At 37.9% G+C, this 14655-nt stretch overlaps 1 protein-coding gene and 1 long non-coding RNA gene across 3 annotated transcripts in view; one reads left to right on the top strand and one right to left on the bottom strand.

Annotated features, from left to right (window-relative positions):
* The window catches only part of rnf220a (ring finger protein 220a), a 433695-nt gene that overhangs the window by 176934 nt on the left and 242106 nt on the right, over nt 1-14655 (bottom strand).
* LOC133545075 (uncharacterized) overlaps nt 9122-14655 on the top strand; it is a 100952-nt gene continuing 95418 nt past the window's right edge. For both annotated transcript variants that reach the window (XR_009804722.1, XR_009804721.1), the window contains exon 1: nt 9122-9268. This is a non-coding gene — a long non-coding RNA (uncharacterized LOC133545075). The remainder of the gene's footprint in view (nt 9269-14655) is intronic.

Here is a 14655-nt window from a genome sequence, read left to right as displayed (position 1 = left end):
TCATTGTCGACGTCCCACTGGGGTGAGTTTTTCCTTGCCCTTATGTGGGCCCATACCGAGGATGTCGTTGTGGTTTGTGCAGCCCTTTGAGACACTTGTGATTTAGGGCTATAGAAATAAACATTGATTGAGTGTAAAGTTTCCTAAAAAAGCTGTAATTTGACCCCCTTAAAATGCTTCATAACTCACCAAACTGGACACACACATCAGGACTGGCAAAAGTGGCGATCTAAAAAAAAACAAAAACCCAAAACTTAAAATTGCACTCTAGTGCCCCCGAGGAATAAAACACTGACAAAACTGCTCTTGGGAAGAAAATACAGACAAAACTGCTTGTAACTTCCGGTAGGAATGTTGTAGAGACATGAAACAAACACCTCTATGTAGGTCTTACTTAGACCTACAATTCATTAATTGCCATCCTTCAGCAAAAATCAACGGGAAGTTGGCAAAAACCCCTTCAAAACAAACGTTTCCTAAACTTTTTTTATTTTTGCCTCTTTGAGCTGTAATTTGATCCCCTTAAAATGTTTCAAAACTCACCAAACTGGACACACACATCTGGACTGGCGAAAGTTGCGATATATTAAAAAAAAGAACCCCAAAACTTAAAATTGTACTCTAGCGCCCCCTAGGAAAAAACACGGACAAAACTGCTTGTAACTTCCATTAGGAATGTTGTAGAGACATGAAACGAAAACCTCTATGTAGGTCTGACTTAGACCTAGATTTCATACACTCACATCCTTCAGCAAAAATCAACAGGAAGTTGGCAAAAAACCCTTCAAAACAAAAGTTTCTCTGGGGGGGTTGCCCACATATGCGGTCCTCTCCAAGGTCTCTCATAGTCATCATTGTCAACGTCCCACTGGGGTGAGTTTTTCCTTGCCCTTATGTGGGCCCTACCGAGGATGTCGTTGTGGTTTGTGCAGCCCTTTGAGACACTTGTGATTTAGGGCTTTAGAAATAAACATTGATTGATTGTAAAGTTTCCTAAAAAAGCTGTAATTTGACCCCCTTAAAATGCTTCAAAACTCACCAAAATGCACACACACATCTGGACTGGTGAAAATTGCGATATAATAAAAAAACAAACCCAAAAACTCAAAATTGTGCTTTATAAAACACTGACAAAACTGCTCTTGGGAAGAAAACACAGATAAAACTGCTTGTAACTTCCGGTAGGAATGTCGTAGATACATGAAACAAACACCTCTATGTAGGTCTTACTTAGACCTACATTTCATTAATTGCCACCCTTCAGGAAAAATCAACAGGAAGTTGGCAAAAACCCCTTCAAAACAAAAGTTTCCTAAACATTTTTTATTTTTGCCTCTTTGAGCTGTAATTTGACCCCCTTAAAATGTTTCAAAACTCACCAAACTGGACACACACATCTGGACTGGCGAAATTTGCTATATAGTAAAAAAAAGAACCCCAAAACTTAAAATTGCACTCTAGCGCCCCCTAGGAAAAAACACAGACAAAACTGCTTGTAACTTCCGTTAGGAATGTTGTAGAGACATGAAACGAAAACCTCTATGTAGGTTTGACTTAGGCCTAGATTTCATACACTGACATCCTTCAGTAAAAATCAACAGGGAGTAGGAAAAAAACCCTTCAAAACAAAAGTTTCTCTGGGGGGGTTGCCCACAAATGCAGTCCTCTCCAAGGTCTCTCATAGTCATCATTGTTGACGTCCCACTGGGGTGAGTTTTTCCTTGCCCTTATGTGGGCCCTACCGAGGATGTTGTTGTGGTTTGTGCAGCCCTTTGAGACACTTGTGATTTAGGGCTATAGAAATAAACATTGATTGATTGTAAAGTTTCCTAAAAAAGCTGTAATTTGACCCCCTTAAAATGCTTCAAAACTCACCAAACTGGACACACACAACAGGACTGGCAAAAGTGGCGATCTAATAAAAAACCAAACCCCAAAACTTAAAATTGCGCTTTATAAAACACTGACAAAACTGCTCTTGGGAAGAAAACACAGACAAAACTGCTTCTAACTTCCGGTAGGAATTTTGTAGATACATGAAACAAACACCTCTATGTAGGTCTCACTTAGACCTATATTTCATTAATTGCCATCCTTCAGCAAAAATGAACAGGAAGTTGGTAAAAATCCCTTCAAAACAAAAGTTTCTTACATTTTTTTATTTTTGCCTCTTTGAGCAGTAATTTGACCCCCTTAAAATGCTTCAAAACTCACCAAACTGGACACACACATCAGGACTGGCGAAAATTGCGATATAATAAAAAAACAAACCCAAAAACTCAAAATTAAGCTCTAGCGCCCCTTAGGAATAAAACACAGTGAAAACTGCTCCCAGGAAGAAAACATAGACAAAACTGCTTGTAACTTCCGGTAGGAATGTTGTAGAGACATGAAACAAAAACTTCTATGTAGGTCTCACTTAGACCTACATTTTATCCATTGGCGTCCTTCGGCAAAAATCCACACGAAGTTGGTAATTACCCCTTCAAAACAAGGGTTTTGTAAAAACCCGTCACCTTTTTTCAAACATTATCTCCTCTGAGCGCGTTTGTTGTGTCGGCTTCAAACTCGCACAGGAAAGAGATTGAACCCTTCTGATTTAAAAGTTGCGCAAAGAGTTTTTCTAACTGCTCTGGTGTTGATTTTACAAGATGGCCGCTTAAAATAAGAAGCACCTTCGTGACCACACCATGCAGAGAAGGTAGGTACTGTGCGGGTAAAGATATGTTGACTGGGTGAAAGAAGGAGGCACCGGTTTGACTCCAGGATGCAGAGAAGGTAGGTAATGTGCAGGTAAAGATATGTTGAATGGGTAAAGGCAGGAAAAACCAGCAAAAGTCGGTCCCTTTAATTATTATTGTTTATTAATTTTTTTAATTTGTTCTCAAGCAAATCGTAGTAAAAATGTACAGAGGGTGAATTCAGTACTTTTCTATCCTTATTTATTTGAAGACGTGATTATTTGAGCACTTTAGACGGACAGAAAAGCAAAAGGCTCACAATCAATGCAGGGAATCCTAGGAGTTTGGACTGGAAACCCAGAGTCCCTGGGCCACTTGTAAACTAATCTGTCAGGGCGGCTTTTGTGTTGGAGGTCAACAGGCATCATTAGCGCGGGTGTGCGGGGGGCAGAGGCGAGGGCAAGTCAGCACATGCGTGTGTCTGAAGGGCAGATGAGAGGGCCCAGCGGTCGCCGTGGGCAGATCAACTTTCCCTCCTGGGGCTTCGGCCTACAAGCTGGGCTGAAAGTGGACCGATCAGAGTCGAGCAAGTTATTTGTGATTTGTGTTCTAGCAAGGTACGAGTTCAGAATGTTTGGTGTTGAGACTTTTAATGGTATTATCAGAGAGGATAAAAATAGACTTTCAAGAAGAACTTGGTCTAATCGTAGGATATCGGCACGGCTTGAATCCCAGGAACAACATACCTGCTGCCAATCATGGTGGTGGTAGTATGATGCTTTGGGTTTGTTTTGCTGCCAAAGGAACTACTGCTTTAAATGGGACAATGAAAAAGGAGGATTGAATCACAGGAACAACACACCTGCTGCCAATCATGGTGGTGGTAGTATGATGCTTTGGGTTTGTTTTGCTGCCAAAGGAACTGCTGCTTTAAATGGGACAATGAAAAAGGAGGATTGAATACCAGGAACAACACACCTGCTGCCAATCATGGTGGTGGTAGTATGATGCTTTGGGTTTGTTTTGCTGCCAAAGGAACTATTGCTTTAAATGGGACAATGAAAAAGGAGGATTGAATACCAGGAACAACATACCTGCTACCAATCATGGTGGTGGTAGTATGATGCTTTGGGTTTGTTTTTCTGCCAAAGGAACTACTGCTTTAAATGGGGGAATTAAAAAGGAGGATTACCTCCAAATTCTTCAGGACAAGTTAAAAACCATCAACTCGGAGGTTGGGTCTTGGGCACAGTTGGGTGTTCCAACAGGACAATGACCCCCAACACATGTCAAAAGTGGTAAAGGAATGGCTAAATCACGCTGAAATGAAGGTTTTAGAATGGCCTTCCCAAAGTCCTGACTTAAACGTGTGGACAATGCTGAAGAAACAAGTCCATGTCCATCAGAGGTTGGGTCTTGGGCACAGTCGGGTGTTCCAACAGGACAATGACCCCAAACACACGTCAAATGTGGTCAAGAAATGGCTAAATCAGGCTAGAATGAAGGTTTTAGAATGGCCTTCCCAAAGTCCTGACTTAAACGTGTGGACAATGCTGAAGCAACAAGTCCATGTCCATCGGAGGTTGGGTCTTGGGCACAGTTGGGTGTTCCAACAGGACAATGACCCCCAACACATGTCAAGAGCATACTTGCCAACCCTCCTGGTTTTTTTGGGAGACTCCCGAATTTCAGTGCCCCTCCCGAAAATCTCACGGGTCATTCTCCCGATTTCCAACCTGTCGTCACATCCGCTTTTCCTACGTACCAACAGCGTGTCGGCCTAGTCACATAAGACATGCGGCTTTTGCAAGAACTCACAAGTGAATGCAACGCATACTTGGTCAACAGCCATACAGGTCTCACTGAGGGTGGAAGTATAAACAACTTTAACACTGTTGCAAATATGTGCCACACTGTGAACCCACACCAAACAAGAATGACAAAACACATTTCGGGAGAATATCCGCACCACAACAAATACCCAGAATCCCTTGCAGCAGTAACTTTTCCGGGAGGCTACAATATACACCCCCGTTACAGCCAAACCCCGGCACATTTTTAGTAAATTCATAAAAGAAGAAAACTTCATAAATGTTTTTTTTGTGTGAGCAACAAGTTCGTGCTCCAATCCAAAAAAATAAGAGTTGTAGAAATTATTGGAAACTCAAGACCAGGGGTCATCAACGCGGGGCCCGTAAGGACCAGATGAGTCGCCCGCTGGCCTGTTCTAAAAATAGCTCAAATAGCAGCACTTACCAGTGAACTGCCTCCATTTTTTAAATTGTATTTATTTACTAGCAAGCTGGTCTCGCTTTTCTCAACATTTTTAATTCTAAGAGAGATAAAAACTTGAATAGAATTTGAAAATCCAAGAAAATATTTAAAAAACTTGGTCTTCACTTGTTTGAAAAATTAATTTATTTTTTTAATTTGCTTCTTATAACTTTCAGAAAGACAATTTTAGAGAAAAAAATACAACCTTAAAAATGATTTTAGGATTTTTAAACACATATACTTTTTTACCTTTTAAATTCCTTCCTCTTATTTCCTGACAATTTAAACCAATGTTTTAAGTATCAAGTAATTTTTTTTTATTTTTTATTGCAAAGAATAATAAATACATTTTAATTTAATTCTTCATTTTAGCTTCTGTTTTTTCGACGAAGAATATTTGTGAAATATTTCTTCAAACGTATTATGATTCAAATTCCCCAAAAATTATTCTGGCAAATCTAGAAAAATCTTTAGAATCAAATTTAAAAGTATTTAGAATTTCTTTTAAAATTTTTGTTATGGAAAATCTAGAAGAAATAATGATTTTTCTAAGTTAGAAATAAAGTTTGGTCCAATTTGTTATATATTCTAACAAAGTGCAGATTGGATTTTAAACTATTTAAAACATGTCATTAAAATTCTAAAATTAATCTTAATCAGGAAAAATTACAAAATTATTTTTGTATTTTTTTTCAAAAAGATTCGAATTAGCTAGTTTTTCTCTTCTTTTTTTCAGTTGAATTTTAAAGAGTCGAAATTGAAGATAAACTATGTTTCAAAATTCAATTTTCATTTTTTTCCCTGTTTTCTCCTCTTTTAAACCCTTCAATTAAGTGTTTTTTTCATCATTTATTCTCTACAAAAAAACCTTCTGTAAAAGGAAAAAAAATGTAAGATGGAAAGACAGACAGAAATACCCATTTTTTAAAATATATATATATATATATATATATATATATATTTATTAAAGGTAAATTGAACAAATTGGCTATTTCTGTCAATTTATTTAAGTGTGTATCAAACTGGGAGCCCTTCGCATTAATCAGTACCCAAAAAGTAGCTAAATATATATATATATATATATATATATATATATATATATATATATATATATATATATATATATATATATATATATATATATATAAATTAAAGTGCAGTTCATAGTTTCGCCACAAGGTGACGTCACATGTCACCTGACTAAAACCAGCTGGAGGCGGCAGAGAAGAAGAAGGCACTCCTCTGCCTCAAATACCCAAATGTGTCCTCTTTTCTGTGTCGCAGGTGAGTCAAATGTGCTTAAATGTGAACAAACACGACTTGTAAAAACGTGTTCTGAAGATTCTTTTATTGCTGCGCCGGGTGTATCTGATCTTTAAATGTGTTTTGGACGAAACGTCGATGCTAACTCGCTAATGCTAACAGGCCCAACACTGGAGTCATTAGTTGGATTTTAAAATAGGATTAAAATGTCGTAAAATCAGCTCAACAAAAGCAATAAAACGTGAATGTTTATATATGTTAGTTTGATGTGTCACTATTATTTCAACTGGAATGTATCATTTTTTAAATTTAAACTGGATTCTAACATATGTGGATTATAGAAGTTATCCCATCCATCCATTTCCTACCGCTTATTACCTTTGGGGTCGCAGGGGGCGTTGGTGCCCATTTTAGCTACAATCAGGCGGAAGGCGGAGTACACCCTGGACAAGTCGCCACCTCATCGCAGAAGCGTGATCTTTTTTCTTAATTATTATTATTTATTATTATTATTATCATTATTTAAACCGGAACCTAGCATGTGTGGATTATAGTAAAATAGTAATGTGCCATATAATAATAATTAAATAAGCGTGATCATATCTATTATTGTTAATAATAATAATAAAAATAACAATAATAGATATGATAGCGCTTATTTAATTATTATTATATGGCACATTACTATCTTATTATAATCCACACATGTTAGGTTCCAGTTTAAATTAAGATAATAATAATAACAATAATAGATATGATCACGCTTATTTAATTATTATTATATGGCAAATTACTATTTTACTATAATCCACACATGTTAGGTTCCAGTTTAAATAAAGATAATAATAATAATTATAATATCTTATAATCCACACATGTTAGGTTCCAGTTTAAATAAAGATAATAATAATAATTATAATATCTTTATTTAAACTGGAACCTAACGTGTGGATTATAGTAAAATAGTAATTTGCCATATAATAATAATTAAATAAGAGTGATCATATCTATTGTTATTATTATTATTATTATCTTTATTTAAACCGGAACCTTGCATGTGTGGATTATAGTAAGATAGTAATGTGCCATATAATAATAATTAAATAAGCGTGATCATATATATTATTATTATTATTATTATCTTTATTTAAACTGGAACCTAACATGTGTGGATTATAGTAAGATAGTAATGTGCCATATAATAATAATTAAATAAGCGTGATCATATCTATAATTATTATTATTATTATTATTATTATTATCTTTATTTAAACCGGAACCTAACGTGTGGATTATAGTAAGATAGTAATGTGCCATATAATAATAATTAAATAAGCGTGATCATATCTATTATTATTATTATTATTATTAATTATTATTTTTTAATCTTTATTTAAACCGGAACCTAGCATGTGTGGATTATAGTAAGATAACAATGTGCCATATAATAATAATTAAATAAGCGTGATCATATCTATTATTATTATTATTATTATTATTATTATTGTTATCATCATTATTATTATCATTATCATTATCTTTATTTAAACCGGAACCTAGCATGTGTGGATTATAGTAAGATAATAATGGAACTTAATTATATATTGCAAAACTGTTGTATTACTTATTCACGGGTGTCATTTTACTATAAAAAAGTAGGTAAATATATTTATAAACGCTCTGAAGTGGGAAAGGGGGAGGATCAAACAAGCTTTGTTTCTTCCTACTCCTTTTCGGACATGACGTAAGGTGAAATGATATGTACTTGTGTGATGTAATAATCTAAAAAAAAGTAATCTCGTGTATTTGTATTAAACATGCTGTAATACAATTTAACATTAAAACAATGGTGTGCTACATACTAATTGGATACTGTAGGTGGGTGTCCTCCCACCTCCGAGGACAAAGCTACGAACAATGGTAGACCGGCCCCTCTGCTCCTCCGCTCTCCCTGACGACCTGAGGGCACCACAGACTGTGGATGCTTTTAAAAAAGGCTTAAAAACCCTTCTTTTTAAAAAAGCCTTTTCTTTTTTTTTTTAGATGTATGCGTGCTAGTTTTAGTTTTTTTATTTATTTATTTTTATTATTTATTTCTTTTAATATATTGTAGCACTTTGAGGTTGTTTGCTCAATGGAAAGTGCTTCTTACAAATCAAATCTATTATTGTTACTATAGTAACATAATTACTGTCCTAAGGGAGGCAACACGATCCATTGAAGGCCCTGAGTAAATTAATATTTATGTTATGCTATCAAGGGTATCCATTTTGTGCGCCCCCTTATTCCCATCGGGGTCACGGGAGTGCTGGAACCTATCCCAGCTGACTTAAGGCAGGGTCCACATTATGTACCTTCTGAACGGAATGAGTAAATGACTCGCGCACTGAAGGTTTTATCGGTTACATGTTCCCTTTTATCAAGGAAAAGTATCAAGACATTGGAAATACTTGGAAAAAAGTACCACCGCTTTTTTTCCCTAAGCCCTGAACCCTGCGGCTTGTAACACGGTGCGGCTAAATTATGGATTGTTCTTCACTAACGGCCATAATGCAAATAGTTTCCGTAAAACCCGTGCAAATGCATTGAAATGGTGTGTTTTTGCGTGTGCTACGGCGCCATCTTTTGGACGAGTTCACACACCGGGTGGATTAAAGCTTTGAACCGGAAGCACACATGCCGTTCCGTCTTCCGTTCATCCATAGCCGTTCTGCTCGTATGGATTCCTTTTCACTCCAAGCAACGTTTGTAAGTTTTACAGTATAACTAAAACAATTCGTACTTGCTAAACCCTCCCATGTGTGATGGGAATATCGTAATTTAATGAAGGTAGCTAATATAGAAACGTGTTTACGAGGGTCTGTGTTAGTATTATTAACTTACAACGGCGTTCTTTTTGTGTTGTTTCGAAAATTCACCATGACGTCGCCGTGGAGTTATCCAGTCTGCTCAGCTGATTGGAGAGCTAGCTTCCGCATGACCATGAGTTCTGTTTTGTTGGATCAGCCGTTTTACTGCCGTGTTACGGACACCGTTTGGAAACAATTATGGTACGTATGTGTGTGTTTGTGTATAGTATGTATATATTATTAATGTTGTAAATACACTTCTTTATATATCTAGAAAGGCTGGTCCTCAAGAGGTCGGCTTTTTTTCTCAGGTCCCCAGAAGTTCGGAAATACACAAGTGTGTGTGTGTGTATATAATGTGTATGTGTACATATATGCATGTGTATATATATATATATATATATATATATATATATATATATGGAAAAAATATTATTTTCCTTCGGAAATTTAGTGAGTGTGCTCTTTAGTTTGAAAAATACGCTGGCTACTAGTGTTGTCCCGATACTAATATTTTGGTACCGGTACTAGAAAAGTTTCCATAGTTTTCTAATAAAGGGCACCAAAAAAAATTGCTTTATCGTCTTTATTGTAGCAAAAAATGTTACTGTACATGAAATATATGTTTACTATTGTTATTTAGTCCTTAAATAAAGTAGTGAACATACTAGACAACCTGTCTTTTTGTAGTAAGTAAACAAACAAGACTCCTAATTTGTCTGCTGGCATTTATCATGCTATTATTGTGTCTACATTATGAGGGACAAACTGTAAAAAATGGATTATTAATCTACTTGTTCATTTACGGTTAATATCTGCTTATTTTCTGTTTGAACATGTTCTATCTACACTTCTGTTCAAATGTAATAATCACTTATTCTTCTCTTCTTTGATACTTTACATTAGTTTTGGATGATACCACACATTTAGGTATCGATCCGATACCAAGTAGTTACAGGATCATGCAATAAAATATAACAACTAATAACCAATATGGTTAAGAAATACTGATGTAAAGGGTAGGTGTCATCCTGTTTTCTGTTTTAACATGTTCTATCTACACTTCTGTTAAAATGTAATAATCACTTATTCTTCTCTTGTTTTGATACTTGACATTAGTTTTGGATGATACCAGACATTTAGGTGTCGATCCGATACCAAGTAGTTACAGGATCACACAAGTCCTCATGTGTCCGGGGATTAATTTCTCTGAGTTTATAAACATAATATATATTTTTTTTAAATGGAAGAAGATTGTCGTTATCATAGTCATATCGCACCTGTACTTGGTATCATTACAGTGGATGTCAGGTGTAGATCCACCAATGCGTTTTGTTTACATTTTGACGCCGTTGAGCTATTCCTTGTCCTCTAGTGATACTTCTTCTTTACTTCTTTCTATTTATATAGCGCTTTTCTCTAGTGACTCAAAGCGCTTTACATAGTGAAACCCAATATCTAAGTTACATTTAAACCAGTGTGGGTGGCACTGGGAGCAGGTGGGTAAAGTGTCTTGCCCGAGGACACAACGGCAGTGACTAGGATGGCGTAAGCGGGAATCGAACATGCAACCCTCAAGTTGCTGGCACGGCCGCTCTACCCACCGAGCTATACCGCCCCTCTGTCATTAGTGATAATGATCTGTGTAAAAAAAAAAACTGACTTTATTTGTCACCATGGAGGCCAGTATTAGTTATTTAGAAGTAGCTAAAACACTGTGGATGGATGTTAGCCGCAAGCCATGTCTAAAAGTACCTCTTCCTGAGGGCGTTTTTGTGTTATAACTTCACCTTTATCTTTAGTTTTTACACCAAAATGCGTCCGTTCTCCCTTTTCTGTCTACACACTGTGTCTGCTGGTAGGTACTCTGTGCGTCTGTGCTGCCGAACATGCTCCTCTGCTGGTAAAATCAGCAATGACACGACGGGGGTTGGGGGATAAGTACTTTTCAGGGGCGGTATAGTATCGAAAATGATTCATCGGTATCGCGGTGCTATACTAGTACCGTACAACCCTAGTCGCTACGGTATTGGCTTGACTGTCCTAAAAGTTATCACACACTGAATGAATGAATGGTTTATTTTGAGCCATGCAAACAAAACAAGAGAATGACACAAAATACAAAAGAAATATATAAATACATTATTTTTACAACTACATTGAAAGCATTACACGTGACTAATCTTTTGTAGATGTCAAGATTGGCTCAAAAGGGAGTGGGAAGAAGTAAACTTATTAGGTCCCACCCCTATACATATACAATATATAATTACAATATATAATACAATAATATATATAATATAATTCAGTTCAGTGGTTGCTGCGTAGATGCTATATATTATCTATATACAATACATTTAAATTCACACACACATATATACATATGTACACACACATATATACACACACATATACAATTTATATATATATATATATACATACACATACACAAATGCATATATCAATCAATCAAACTTAATTTATATAGGCCTTAATCACAAATGTCTCGGTAACAGTTCGAGATGCTACCTCAGTAGAAGCATTTAAGTCTCACCTTAAAACTCATCTGTATACTCTAGCCTTTAAATAGACCTCCTTTTTAGACCAGTTGATCTGCCGCTTCTTTTCTTTCTCCTATGTCCCCCCCCTCCCTTGTGGAGGGGGTCCGGTCCGATGACCATGGATGAAGTACTGGCTGTCCAGAGTTGAGACCCAGGATGGACCGCTTGCCTGTATCGGTTGGGGACATCTCTACGCTGCTGATCCGCTTGAGATGGTTTCCTGTGGACGGGACTCTCGCTGCTGTCTCAGATCCGCTTGAACTGAACTCTCGCGGCTGTGTTGGAGCCACTATGGATTGAACTTTCACAGTATCATGTTAGACCCGCTCGACACCCATTGCTTTCGGTCCCCTAGAGAGGGGGGGGTTGCCCACATCTGAGGTCCTCTCCAAGATTTCTCATAGTCAGCATTGTCGCTGGCGTCCCACTGGATGTGAATTCTCCCTGCCCACTGGGTGTGAGTTTTCCTTGCCCTTTTGTGGGTTCTTCCGAGGATGTTGTAGTCGTAATGATTTGTGCAGTCCTTTGAGACATTTGTGATTTGGGGCTATATAAATAAACATTGATTGATACTATGTGTCACGTTTTGTGGTCTAGTTCTGTTTGGTTTTGGACTCATTCTGCGCTCTTGTTTGTTTGGTCACCATGACAACTCATTAGTTTCACCTGTTATGTGTTCACGACTCACGCGCCGGATTTGTTTGAACTCGCGCACCTGTTTTCAATCACTGCACCACTATTTAAGCCCGTAGTTGCCAGGCAGTCAGTCAGCCTGGCGACTTCACCCTCTACACACCCTTGTTATCCATGCCGATGATCCACGCTACTTTCTCGTTCCAAGTTTTCGTTATTCATGCCATAGTTTGCAAGTTTTGTTTGAAGTCCATAGTTTACGTTATAGTAATAGTCTTTGTTTTCATAGCCAGGTTTTGTTTTTTGTAATATTTTCGAATTAATGATAAAAGATGTCATTACCTTCACGCCATGTCCTGTCCAGTCGCTTTGAACCACGGGAAAACAAACCGCACCAAAGTCCTCGTCATGACACCTTGGACTTCACACAATAGTACCAACTTTGGGCACTTTTTTTCAATGTTGATCAATATTGTTAAAAAAAATGTCTTCTTTTCGGAACATTTAAAAACGAGCTGATGACGATAACATCTGAGGTCCTCCCCAAGGTTTCTCATAGTCAGCTTTGTCACTGGCGTCCCACTGGATGTGAATTCTCCCTGCCCACTGGGTGTGAGTTTTCCTTGCCCTTTTGTGGGTTCTTCCGAGGATGTTGTAGTCGTAATGGTTTGTGCAGTCCTTTGAGACATTTGTGATTTGGGGCTATATAAATAAACATTGATTGATTGATTGCTTGAAATTGCTGCACAAGCAACGACGACATCCTCTGCTCAGATCCTACCCAACTCATTTGCATATTATCAATCAATCAATCAATGTTTACTTATATAGCCCTAAATCACTAGTGTCTCAAAGGGCTGCACAAACCACTACGACATCCTCGGTAGGCCCACATGAGGGCAAGGAAAACTCACACCCAGTGGGACGTCGGTGACAATGATGACTATGAGAACCTTAGAGAGGAGGAAAGCAATGGATGTCGAGCGGGTCTAACATGATACTGTGAAAGTTCAATCCACAATGGATACAACACAGTCGCGAGAGTCCAGTCCGAAGAGGATCCAAGACACAGAAGCGAGAGTCCCGTTCACAGCGGAGCCAGCAGGAAACCATCCCAAGCGGAGGCGGACCAGCAGCGCAGAGATGTCCCCAGCCGATACACAGGCGAGCAGTACATGGCCACCGGATCGGACCGGACCCCCTCCACATGGGAGAGTGGGACATAGAAGAAAAAGAAAAGAAACGGCAGATCAACTGGTCTAAAAAGGGAGTCTATTTAAAGGCTAGAGTATACAAATGAGTTTTAAGGTGAGACTTAAATGCTTCTACTGAGGTGGCATCGCGAACTGTTACCGGGAGGGCATTCCAGAGTACTGGAGCCCGAACGGAAAATGCTCTATAGCCCGCAGACTTTTTTTGGGCTTTGGGAATCACTAATAAGCCGGAGTCCTTTGAACGCAGATTTCTTGCCGGGACATATGGTACAATACAATCGGCAAGATAAGATGGAGCTAGACCCTGTAGTATTTTATACGTAAGTAGTAAAACCTTAAAGTCGCATCTTAAGTGCACAGGAAGCCAGTGCAGGTGAGCCAGTATAGGTATATATGTATGTATATATGTATATAAAGGTATATACAGTATAGGTATATATGTATGTATATATGTATATAAAGGTATATACAGTACAGGCGTAATATGATCAAACTTTCTTGTTCTTGTCAAAAGTCTAGCAGCCGCATTTTGTACCAACTGTAATCTTTTAATGCTAGACATGGGGAGACCCGAAAATAATACGTTACAGTAATCGAGACGAGACGTAACAAACGCATGGATAATGATCTCGGCGTCTTTAGTGGACAAAATGGAGCGAATTTTAGCGATATTACGGAGATGAAAGAAGGCCGTTTTAGTAACGCTTTTAATGTGTGCCTCAAAAGAGAGAGTTGGGTCGAATATAATACCCAGATTCTAGGGTCATTGCAAGACAAAGTATTGTCTTACTTACAGATTCTGTACAATCCACAGGTGGTTTATGTAACAAATAAGGGTCTATAAAGATCGAAAAGCGTTACCTCACACAACATTAACTCCTGAGGAAAGAAACAAGAAGATGGAGCCACAGCTTTCCCCAAGGTCACGCCTCTGCAACCTCTATACCCTCATTGCATGTCGCCGTATTTTCGTCCCTCAAAAAGCATTAGAAACGGCAAAGTAAGTAAATTAGGATCGGGTTTTCGCCTTCCCCGGGTCACAGAGGGAGGTAGAGTTACCAGCAATAAGATCACAAGCAGACCAATTTCATTTTCATTGCCATTGAAAACAAACAACGGGCACCTAATAGCCCCCCCCCGCAGCATCTGTGGCCTACGTGGGCCAAAACACACAACGCGG

The sequence above is a fragment of the Nerophis ophidion genome, linkage group LG28 (genome assembly GCF_033978795.1).
Source record: "Nerophis ophidion isolate RoL-2023_Sa linkage group LG28, RoL_Noph_v1.0, whole genome shotgun sequence".
NCBI classification, from domain to species: domain Eukaryota; kingdom Metazoa; phylum Chordata; class Actinopteri; order Syngnathiformes; family Syngnathidae; genus Nerophis; species Nerophis ophidion.
Note: the sequence above shows the minus strand (reverse complement) of the source record. Positions and strands in the feature narration are given on the sequence as shown.